This window comes from Eublepharis macularius, chromosome 4 (assembly GCF_028583425.1).
Source record: "Eublepharis macularius isolate TG4126 chromosome 4, MPM_Emac_v1.0, whole genome shotgun sequence".
Lineage (NCBI taxonomy): Eukaryota > Metazoa > Chordata > Lepidosauria > Squamata > Eublepharidae > Eublepharis > Eublepharis macularius.
In genome coordinates this window covers 62,331,555-62,342,354 of record NC_072793.1, presented here as the reverse complement: position 1 = coordinate 62,342,354, position 10,800 = coordinate 62,331,555, and positions in this window count along the sequence as shown.

The following is a 10,800-nucleotide window of genomic DNA, read 5'->3' as shown; positions in this document are numbered from 1 at the left end:
AGAACAGCTGTACTCTTCATCAGAGTGCATATGCGGTAGATTTCAAGACCTGTTCATTACGAACTGTGTTTTTTTCCAGCCCTAGGACTCAAAATATAATCCTTAAATCACTTTACTATGATAGCCACATTTCTATGTACAGTTAGGGTGGGGGGAACTAGGATGAGGAAGAGACTGAGAACTAGCTGCATGGGAAGCACCTCTTGAGTATGATGTGGAAACAGCTCTTCTTGCAGCAAAAGGACCACTCATTGTATCAGCTGAATTTCAGATCTCTGCAGAAGTCTACAATTCCATTCCATATCCTAAAATGAAACCATTTATACCTGAAGAATTCTGGGCAGATGTTTGCCAGGTTGTTTTTCACCATAACTTCTAACAGTTCTGGCTGGTTATGCAGTTTTATCTAACCTGCATAGGAATATGACACACCTGTATTTCATGGCCCCACTGTTTGAAAACTTTTTTTAGGTGAATATATATACCTGTTAATTTATAACATTATTTCATACATTTGACCAGGGCTTTTTTGTGGCTGTACTCACTGGTTCTGAGTACTGATACCTCTTTAAAGGGTTTCCCAAGACCTGAGAGGGTTCCTTGCATCCTAATATATGAGTATTGGCATCTTTTTAAAACAACCCCCCCCCCCACACACACTTAATCTGACAAAGTGGACTCTAGTTCATGAAATCAAAAATAAATTGATTTTTAAGGTACCATGAGGCTATGTGTTGTTTTTCTACAAAATATGGCTACTCTTCTGAAAAACTTCACATATTTTCCAGGAGTATATGTTCCTTTCTTCTGTATGAAAACCTATTTTTCTTTGTTTAAAATATTTGTATCCTGCTGTACCACCTTACATTCAAGATGGCTAACAAAGCAACAGCCAACTGCAGAAACATAAAACAACAGTCCATCAACACCACAAAACCAACACACAAGATAAAACAACAACAACAACATTTGATTTATATACCACCCTTCAGGATGACCTAACACCTTCTCAGAGTGGTTTACAAAGTATATTACCATTATCCTCACAATAACAAACACCCTGTGAGGCAGGTGGGGCTGAGAGAGCTCCTAGAAGATGTAACTGACCCAAGGTTACCCAGCTGGCTTCAAGTGGAGGAGTGGGGAATCAAACCCAGTTCTCCAGATTAGAGAACTGCACTCTTAACTAGACATGGGCATGAAGGGGAAGGGGGGCGGGGACCAAACAAGCTGTTCATTGTTTGTTGCCATCCACGAACAATGAACAACAAACAGTAACAAACATGACCCTGTTCACAAACATGTTCTTTATTTGTTGTTCGTGGCCCTTTAAAGATCCCTTTAAAATATCAGCTGGCAGGGGGCAGGGGGGATTCCCCCCCTGCACCCTGCCAGCTGATAGTTTAAAGGGTCCTTTCCTGACACGTGCAAGGGGCAGGGCCCTTTAAACACCCCACAAACTGACCTTCCCAATGTCCAAATACACCAAATTTGCAGGGGACATAGTCTTCACTGTCCTCTGAAGACCCCCCAAGTTTCAGAGAGATTGCACCCTGGGAAAGGCATGATCCATGTGTCCCCCTCCTTTGTTGTCATTTTCTGTTCACAGTGGCAAAAACGGAACTGCGTCTTAGAAGGCAGCTACTTTGAGGAGTTACAAACTGACCTTCCCAATGTCCAATACCCACCAAATTTGCAGGGGACATAGTCCTCACAGTCCTCCAAAGACCCCCAAGTTTCAGAGAGATTGCACCCCAGGAAAGGCATGATCCATGGGTCTTTGTTGTCATTTTCTTTTCACAGTGGCAAAAATGGGACTCACTGCTGGAAGTACTTTGAACGGTTAAAGCCAGAAGGAAAGCCAGAAGGAGTTCAGCCCCTGCCATTGCCTGGGGAATTGATTGAAAGACCCCAGACTGTCTGGCTTGACGAGCAGCTGACGAAGGCGACAAAGGAGACTTGCAGTGACCACTTGTTCATTTAGAATGGAGCCTCATGAACAGCTTGTTCGCGAACAGACGAATGGGCTGTTCGTGGTTTTTTTCCATTCGTAATGCTGTTTGTGCCCATGTCTACTCTTAACCGCTACACCAAACTGGCTGTCATACTCAGAGCTGCCAGTGACTATGATATCTATCATTCTGCTTTAGTTAAATTTTATTATGCTTTTAAAATGCTTATAGTTTTAGATATGTTATTGAAGTTATTGTACTCAATGCACAAAAGGACACAAATTCACAGAAACACAAATGATACACAATGTTCACAAAAACAAAAATGACACATAAAGCTCCATCCAGCTTAATTCAGAATCAGCTTGGTATTTGCCAGCTTTCTTGGTGAATGCTAAGAAAACCTCATTGAGCTTCCAAGTATTCTCTCCAAGTTAGTAAAGCACTTGCACACATATTATTGCATTACCCTCTGGGATTTAGAGTTTGGTTCACCTTGCAATAGCAGGGAGAACTGCTTACAAATTCAAAACATACATGACAATTACAGTAACCAAGAATGAGGTATCAAATCTGGGTGAGGGACAACAACCACACAAAACATGTGCAAGAAACAAACAAGAGAATTGATACAAATAGAGAAGATGCCAACAAAAACTACTTTGTTACTTAGGGCCAAACTACAAGTGACGAATGACACAGGTTGGACACTTGTCAGCTTCCCTCAAGTTTTGATGGAAAATGTAGGCAGTTTGGCGGAATGTTGGACAAGTGACAGTTGAAAAGTCCATGGGACAGCAGTCGGAGCTGCAAGACCAGGATGCCTACATTTCCCATCAAAACTTGAGGGAAGCTGACAAGTGTCCAACCTGTGTCATTCGCCACTTTTAGCTTGGCCCATAGTCTGATCACCTCCTCAGCAATCTGTGAGAGTTTCATCAAGAGTAAGAGATTGGAAAAACATCTGCAAAGGTGAAACTTTGGGTGCCTGGTCTGCTGAATAAAGGCCACTCATATGCCAAGTCTTACTCAGCATCAGAGAAAAACCTCTGGTAGAAATGGTACAATGAGCTGAGCACTCTTAACAGGACAAATTCATAGATGCAAGCAAGCAATTAGGAATTTTTACAGGTTTGCTGCAAGAAAATGGAAAGAAATGAGGGAGATAAGGCATATATGTAGCAATAGTAATAATGGCACAATGTTTGCTGATTATGCAGTGGCTTCCCAGTGATAATATTTAATCCTTTCCCTTTTGGTCAGAAAAGAGCAAGATCATTGTCAGCATGTTAAATAAAAATGAAATTATCTAAATGAGTCCCATATAATTCATTAAACATTTCAGAACGATTGTACTAGGATATGCTTTTGCATATCCTTTATCAACCAAATATGGCCACTGTGGAGAAAATAGTTGCTGTGTGGGTGGGATAGGGAAAACTGAACTTTCCCACCCACATGGCAGCCATCTGGGCTTTGCTGTCATTTCCCCCAAAACTTTAGAGCAAAATAGATTTAAGAAAGATTGGGGGAAAGCCAGGAAAATCCTCGGAAGCACACAAATGTACCATGCTGCCGTGGGGAAGGGTGGGGGGAAGCGACCACTTCCCAACATCATCAAACCCGGGGCAAATAACCTGTGTGGAAATGGCCTAGATTAGCTACTCCATCCTTGAGATGCTGGGCAGCTTGTTTTCTGTGTTCTGGCAGCCGCTAACACATACTTTTCTCTAAAATTGAGTTGTTTTATCTCTTTACTGGGAATTCCCAAGATACTGTCACTCTGGAAATCCAAAAAGTGTAAATTTTCTTTTTCGTGAAAATTAAAGGCGGATTTTTTTTTGCCCTAGCCAAATTGGCAGTAGAGAACCATCTCCATTCCGCTTTTTGCACCTTTTCAGACAGTTGAATAAATACCATTATGCGGTTATGTCCTGCTTTATTCTTCTAGCCTAAACATGTACTCAGTTCCTTCATCCTCTCCATAAAGTCCTTGTATATCTCTAAACCATTCTTATCTCAACCTTTCCTCCATCATTTGTTGATCAATGGCAGGGACAACTTTTATGTTAGTCTAATCTCATAATGATATTCTTTATCTTTCTTTCAAGTCATGCCTATGGTGCACTTCTGCTGTGCCATTGAAACAGGAGTAAGAGGCTGCTTAGTTCTTATATGTAGCACATGAGGGGGTAAAGTTGATTCTAGGTTACTTCAGTTAGAAGATGCATTCTTTTGCTCATGCTATTTTCCTTTTTCTACAAATTTCAAGAGAGCAGGAAGAGATTTGATTAGTCAACAAGGTATGGCAGGGAATTGTTACCTTTAAGGAGTGGGTAGCACTGGCTCACAAATTACACACAGTACTACTAAACTGGCTAACAACTAGTAATGGCTGAGGAGAGTTAATTTCAACTCTTTGCCATGTTCAAGAAGTTCATTGAGTGATCTTGTCACACTGTGCCAGCCTAACAGAGCTGGCAAAAAAAATAGAATGGCCTCAGTTCATTGGAGAAGTAGGGGTGCAGAAAAAGAATCTTGTGGCACCTCAAATACTGTTTTATTGTGGAATGAGCATTTGTGGACAAGAACCCACTTCATCAGGTGCATGCCATGTGTCCTCAACTGATAAATATATCTAGACTGGCATAGATTTTTTTAAAAAAGTAAACAGAGAGGGCAAAAGCCAATGAAATGTAAGAGGTACAGTCTGCAAGATAATCCCAATGACCTGTCACAACAGCAGTAACAAGAGATAAGACAATCTTCCCAGACAAGCTAAGCTAATTTAACACTTATAATTTGATAAGAATGTTTATCTTGTATACAATTAAACCTCACATAGACTGTACCACTTGAATTTCATTGCCTTTTAAACCCAGCTATTTACATTTTTCCTTCTATAGCTGTGTGTATATGTGTAAGAGAGAGGGAACTGAGGATAAAAGTTCATTACCCTATTGCACTTGGCCAAGTAGATGCTTTTCCCCCCAGGGTTGTTTTGTCAGAGTCCAAAGACGATGAGTCTACTGAAATTCTGATCAGTCATCCAGATTGACCATCCCTGCTTGGAAATGGGGGGAAGAGATGATATTGAAACAGATTTATTAATGACCACTAGACACTTGCGCGAGAACTGGATTTATGATGGGAAATTGCGCCAGGAAGATGCTGTCATTCTGGGAGCTTGGCGCAATGTTCTGTGGCCGGTAAGCAGTGTGAAAACGGCCAAAGTATGCACTTAATTTGAAATTAAGAACATGCCCATTTTGAGATGAAGTTTTCAAGCTGGAGGTGGACTTTCATGCCACTTCCTTCCATTATTTACAACATGATCACCTCCACTGCAGGATAGAAAGGGGAAGAGAGCTATTTAAAAAATGTAATGTTCTAAATTCTGGCTAAGTAATGTTTTAACACTGAAACTATTGACCAAACAAAAACTAAGCCTCATCTACTGTGACTGCCATGCATACTGATCACAATAACACACCTTTATGTGTTAAAACATCTATACCCATGGAGCCCACCAAGTGTTTTTAAACAGTGGATGAGGCCAGATGGGGCTTTTGCCTAGAAGGGCAGCTTAGTAGCTATGCAGATTTTTTTAAAAGTTGTTTCAGTGGTAGCTGCCAGTCCTACAACAGATTTGGTTTTATTTTGTCTCTCACTCATCTTTCCCAGTGTATTTTTTAAAATTACCTCTCTTTTCCCCTGCACTTGGGCTTCTTCTGTTTGTGTGGCTCCATTTCTCACAATAGCCGTTGTGTGGTTGGCTCTGCTTCCTATTGCAGCCATTTTGTGTTTGTTCCCGTCACTCTCTGTCAGAATTCTAAAGGTGCCCATGGACTCCAGAAGGTGGGGGCCCCTGAGCTATACGAAAGTAAGAATTTGTCCAAAGTATCAAAAGTGCAAGTTGTAACCTAAATCTTGCCCTGGATTCACACTGTACTGTGGAAGACTCGGGGAGAATCTAACGGCACTCCTGCTACATAAACTCTTGGATTAGGAATCCTGATTTTAAGAATGTAAGAGCCCTGCTGGATCAGACCAATGGTCCATCTAGTCTAGCATCCTGTTTCACAATGTGGCCAGCCAGTTATTCTGGAAGGCCAACAACAGGTATTAGAGGCTGAGGTCTTCTCCTTGCACTGGTATTCAGAGGTTTACTGCCTCTGAATGTGGAGGTTCTCCTTAGCCACCATGGCCACTGGTGTGCCCATCCTCCTTGAATCTATTTATTTTATTTACGTCATTTATAGTCCGCCTTTCTCACTGAGACTCAAGGCGGATTACACAGTATGAGGTTAATACAGTCAGTATCAAGTAAGTACATTTCAATACAATACCATAAGGTAAACATATACAAGTTTAAAGACATAGCATTAGCAAGGATCCAAGCCATAGTAGAGATACTGAAGCAAAACATAATCAATTCTAGGACCAACATTAGACAGCACGGAGCGACAGTTGTACATAGAAGTACATTCCCTTTTAAAGCTGTCTATGGGTCAAACCACACGAGACAAAATACACTTGAATTACCCAAGTAATTCAAGTGTATTTTGTCTCATGTGGTGAGACCCTGAGCCTGTGGCCATCACTGCATGTTTTGGCAGTGGATCCCACATTTTAAACACTTATTGTCTAAAAGAAGTATTGCCTTTTGTCCCTCCTGAATCTATTGCTTATCAACTTCATTTAACGCCCTAAAGTTCTAGTATTTTGGGAGAGGAAGAAAAAGTGCTCTCTGTCCACTCTGTCTACCTCTTGCAAAATTTTATAAACTTCTATCATGTCCCCTCTTAGTCGTCTCTTTTCTAAACTAAAAAGATCTCCTTACAGTTCTGCCTTCTCCCCCCTGCCCCCCTCCAAGACACTTTTTCTTTGCCTGGCGCTGGCAAAGGCCAGAAAAGAGTGACCAAAATGATTCAAGTATTGCAGCACCTTTCCTATGGGGAAAGATTAGAGCATTTTAGGTTAGAAAAAAGATGGCTGAGGGGGTAGGATAGAGGTGAAGAAAGTGGACAGAGAGAACCATTTCTCCATTTCACATGATTCTACTGCCTGAAGTCACTAATTGAAATTGATGTGCAGTAGATTCAGTATAGACAGAAGAAAGTATTTTTTTTACACCAAGCATAATGAATATATTATGGGTTTTACTGCTACAGGCAACGTGATGACAGCTACTGGTTTAGATTTAAATGGTGTTAGGCAAAGCAGTGGAGCATATGTCTATCTGTGGCTATTAGGCACGATGGCTGAAGGTAATCTTCATGGTGAGATTCAGACTTAAGTACATGTACTAGGAATTCAGTTTCCAGGTGTGCAATTTCCAGGTGGATTGGGACCATGACATGCAGGGAGTGGGTGCTTAAGCCTTCACTCCGCTTGGTTTTCCTGGCCTGGAAATGGTCTGGGAAATGCTGTTTGCTGTGATGTAGAAACTTATATAACCCCCTCACACAGGCCAGTTTTGCTGATTCAGTTCCCATACTGCAGTGGATTTTTTTCGTGACCATCTACACCCTATTTGCTGCCATGAGTAGTCACTCCAGCTACTATGTGGCAATTCACGGTTTTAAAAGGTGTTAGTGGGAGTGCTTATACTGCATCTTTATTTTAAATCCATTTTCCAGCCTGCTGTTTCTCCATGCACACTCTTTATCCTGCCTTTTAGCGTTCCACCCTCTTCTGCTCCTCTCCCACCCTCTGTCAGCCCAGTTCATTGTGATGGGCCATTGTTGTCTATCCAGCCACTCCCTCCCCCTCCTTTCCATTCCTCCCTGCTTTCCTCTCCATTTTCCTTTTCATTCATTTTAATTTTTTTTTAATCCAGCATAGGATTGATGCACCAATGGGTTGAGAGGGAGAAATCCAGGAAATACATTGATTCAGCATTCCAGGGATGCATCAATTCATTATGTAAAAGAAAAAGAAAAGAAAAAAGGAAAGGGCTGGCACTGTGATGTCACCGATAATGGCATCGGTGACAGAAGTGCCAGCAATCATCAATCCCGATGCATTTTGACATGGTGCAGACTAAAAAGAACGGCACCACACTGACTAAACATGAGAGGTGTGAAAGGTCCCAGACAAGCTGATTCCATGTTTTTTTGGCTTGTCTTCAGCGATAGTGACGCATTATGTCCCCAGTGCAGCACATGTAATTTTCCTCAGTAGGGTAAATAGCAGCTTCATGGAACTGTTCCAGGCACAGAAAATGGTGCAGGGAGGAAGGCTGAAGCCCCTCTCTCCTGTGTACCATGGTCCTGATCCAAGTAGTGACCATAGGTGTCACATAATTTTTTTCTCTGCATGGAACTTCAGGTGCATGTCTGATCCAAAGTTGCTGTGGCAGGCCTGTGTCCACCACATGGACTTTGTAACATGTGAATCAGCCTTCAGTGTTCAATGGGTGAAATAAAAACATAAAAACATATAAGTAAAAACATTGCCAGGGCAGATAAGATAAACCAGACATGTTATTGAGCAGATCTAAGTAGATCTGTATTGATCTATGTTAACTGATGAATGTCTGCATCTTCTCTAGTCTCTTTTTGATTCTAATAAGCATGATGCTTTTCAGGAGATGCCTTGCTTTGCCTTCCATCATAAGATAGTCCTTTGCTGTATCCACAAGTCTTTGATCTTCTGCCATTCCACAATATCTGCTACTCATGTGAAGCCAAGGACAGACAGTTAAAGCAACTACTTTGTAAGGAGCCACACCAACTGTTTACTGCTTTAAGCATTCAAGATCCATCTAGGATAAATATTCTTGGCATCTGTTTGGGGCCTAAGGAAATTGATTGATCGCCACACCTTCCATTTCAGTGTAACAGGATTCATTTCTAACAGGCCCTTGCTAGTAATGCTACTGTTTTTCTAAAACTTGCATTGGGTTAGTATAGCTAAACCCTCCCCAGATAGACTCCAAATCTATTACCACTTATATTGTATTTTCTTGAGGATGTTAAGCTCTGGCCTTCTGCCTGTTAAATTCTACACTTTCTCGTGCCCTGCCCCTGCAAACACTTTTACTTCTTCTGCCTAAGGCTACAAGTTTGGCAGTGCTCTTCAAATCCTGAGGAATGTCAGGAGCAACAAAATCAAACGGTAGAACCACAGCCCCTCTGCATGCCCACTTGCCAGACTCTGTAGCCTTCCTTTGGCAGGATGCCAGGCGCTCATAACAGGAACCTTGAAAAAATGTGGATGGATGGACAATTACTATGTTCTAGAGACTGTAAATGCCAAACATGATGGTGGGGGAGATAAATGAGCTGATAGCAAAGGGAAATAAAGTAACAAACAAAAGGATTCTCTCCCATAGTGCATCAGGAATTTATATTGGCTTTGAGAATAAGCGCCCAAAGCAAACTGGCACTACATGAGAAGCAACACTGATAGCACAGTGCCCTTTTGCATTTTACAGCAAGATCACTATGTACTCAGGGAACCGTGCCACTGATTACCAATTAATCATGCTTTAAAAGCATCACAAGCAAAGAATCCCCATCAGTAACAGGAGACTTCAACAGACACTTCTTTTTTAAAGAGGCAGTGATGCTGAGGAAAACAAAAGAATTTTAGGCGAAAAGAAGGCAAAACGGGGACTAAAAGTTGTTTTGCCTTTCAAACCCTATTATATTTATTGTTTTGATGTGTAAAGAAAGTTTCATTGGAAAGCAAGAGGCAGGCAGCCATCGCAGCAGTGAGCATTAATATGACCAGGCATTATGCACAGCTGGCCATCTTACAGACGTGCCGCCCCTTATCATTTTGATGTATAGCCCCCACTACTTTCCAGCTCTGTCTTCTCTTTCGAAACACCATAATTTTGATCTGTAGCTGCTCCCACCCCAGGATTCCACTTCTGGACCACTTCCAGTCTGGTATATCTGTGATGCGTTTCTTATCACACATGAAGTATAATGTGATGTGAACCTTGCACTTTGCCCTGCCAATGCCCCCACCATCTTGTCAAGCGGCACCAGTTACTATTTCCGTCTGGGCTTGGCCATTAAGCAAAAGCAGTAGCTTACGCTTGTGGAAAGATTTGCATCGGCTCTGCAGGCCCCTCTGGATGATTGGGAAGGGGATGTGGAATGACAGTCTTCACATATTACAGGAAGTTGCTTGATCCAGATATTTTTCTTCTCGTAGTGCTGGTGGAAGTTAACCTTGTTGCAGGTGGATGTATCTTTCCAGCGCTTTTTGCTTAAGGGGGGGGGGGGGAATGTGCCCTGTGATATTGATGAAGGAAGGAAACAGTCACCAAGAACTGAAGGAAAGAGGTGAAAAAGTTACTCTACAGGGAAAGTTTTGATCCCATGAAACATTGCATAGGATTGTAGCTCTGTCACAGAGATGGCTTCTTCTTGAAATAGTAAATGATAGACATAGGAGCTATTTTCTTACTCTTTTTGGTGAAGGAAGAATGGCGTCATATGTTTTGCGAGTAAACTGCAAAAATGTCTTGTTGGTCTAGCCTGGGGAAGTAATATTGAGTTATGGAGGCAGTTTAGCACAAGGTCTGAGAACTGATAGAGTCTCTTTGAGCTGAGTCTCTGAAGTTACCAGACAGTTATAATTTGAAAAATGCATTACTTTCATTTATTTCAAATGAAATAATCTCGTCCAGGAACTTTGGGGGGGGCAGGGCTAGACACAATGCAATGTCATGTGACATCATACAACTGGAAGTAATATTATGGCATTGTTGCTCTGCTCTAGCACTCTCCTGTATCTCAACTGGCATGCATCCATTTATATGGTTTGGTGGTTACATGAACATTTCCAAGTTCCATTGGTCCAATCCATATGCCATGCTTTATCCTTC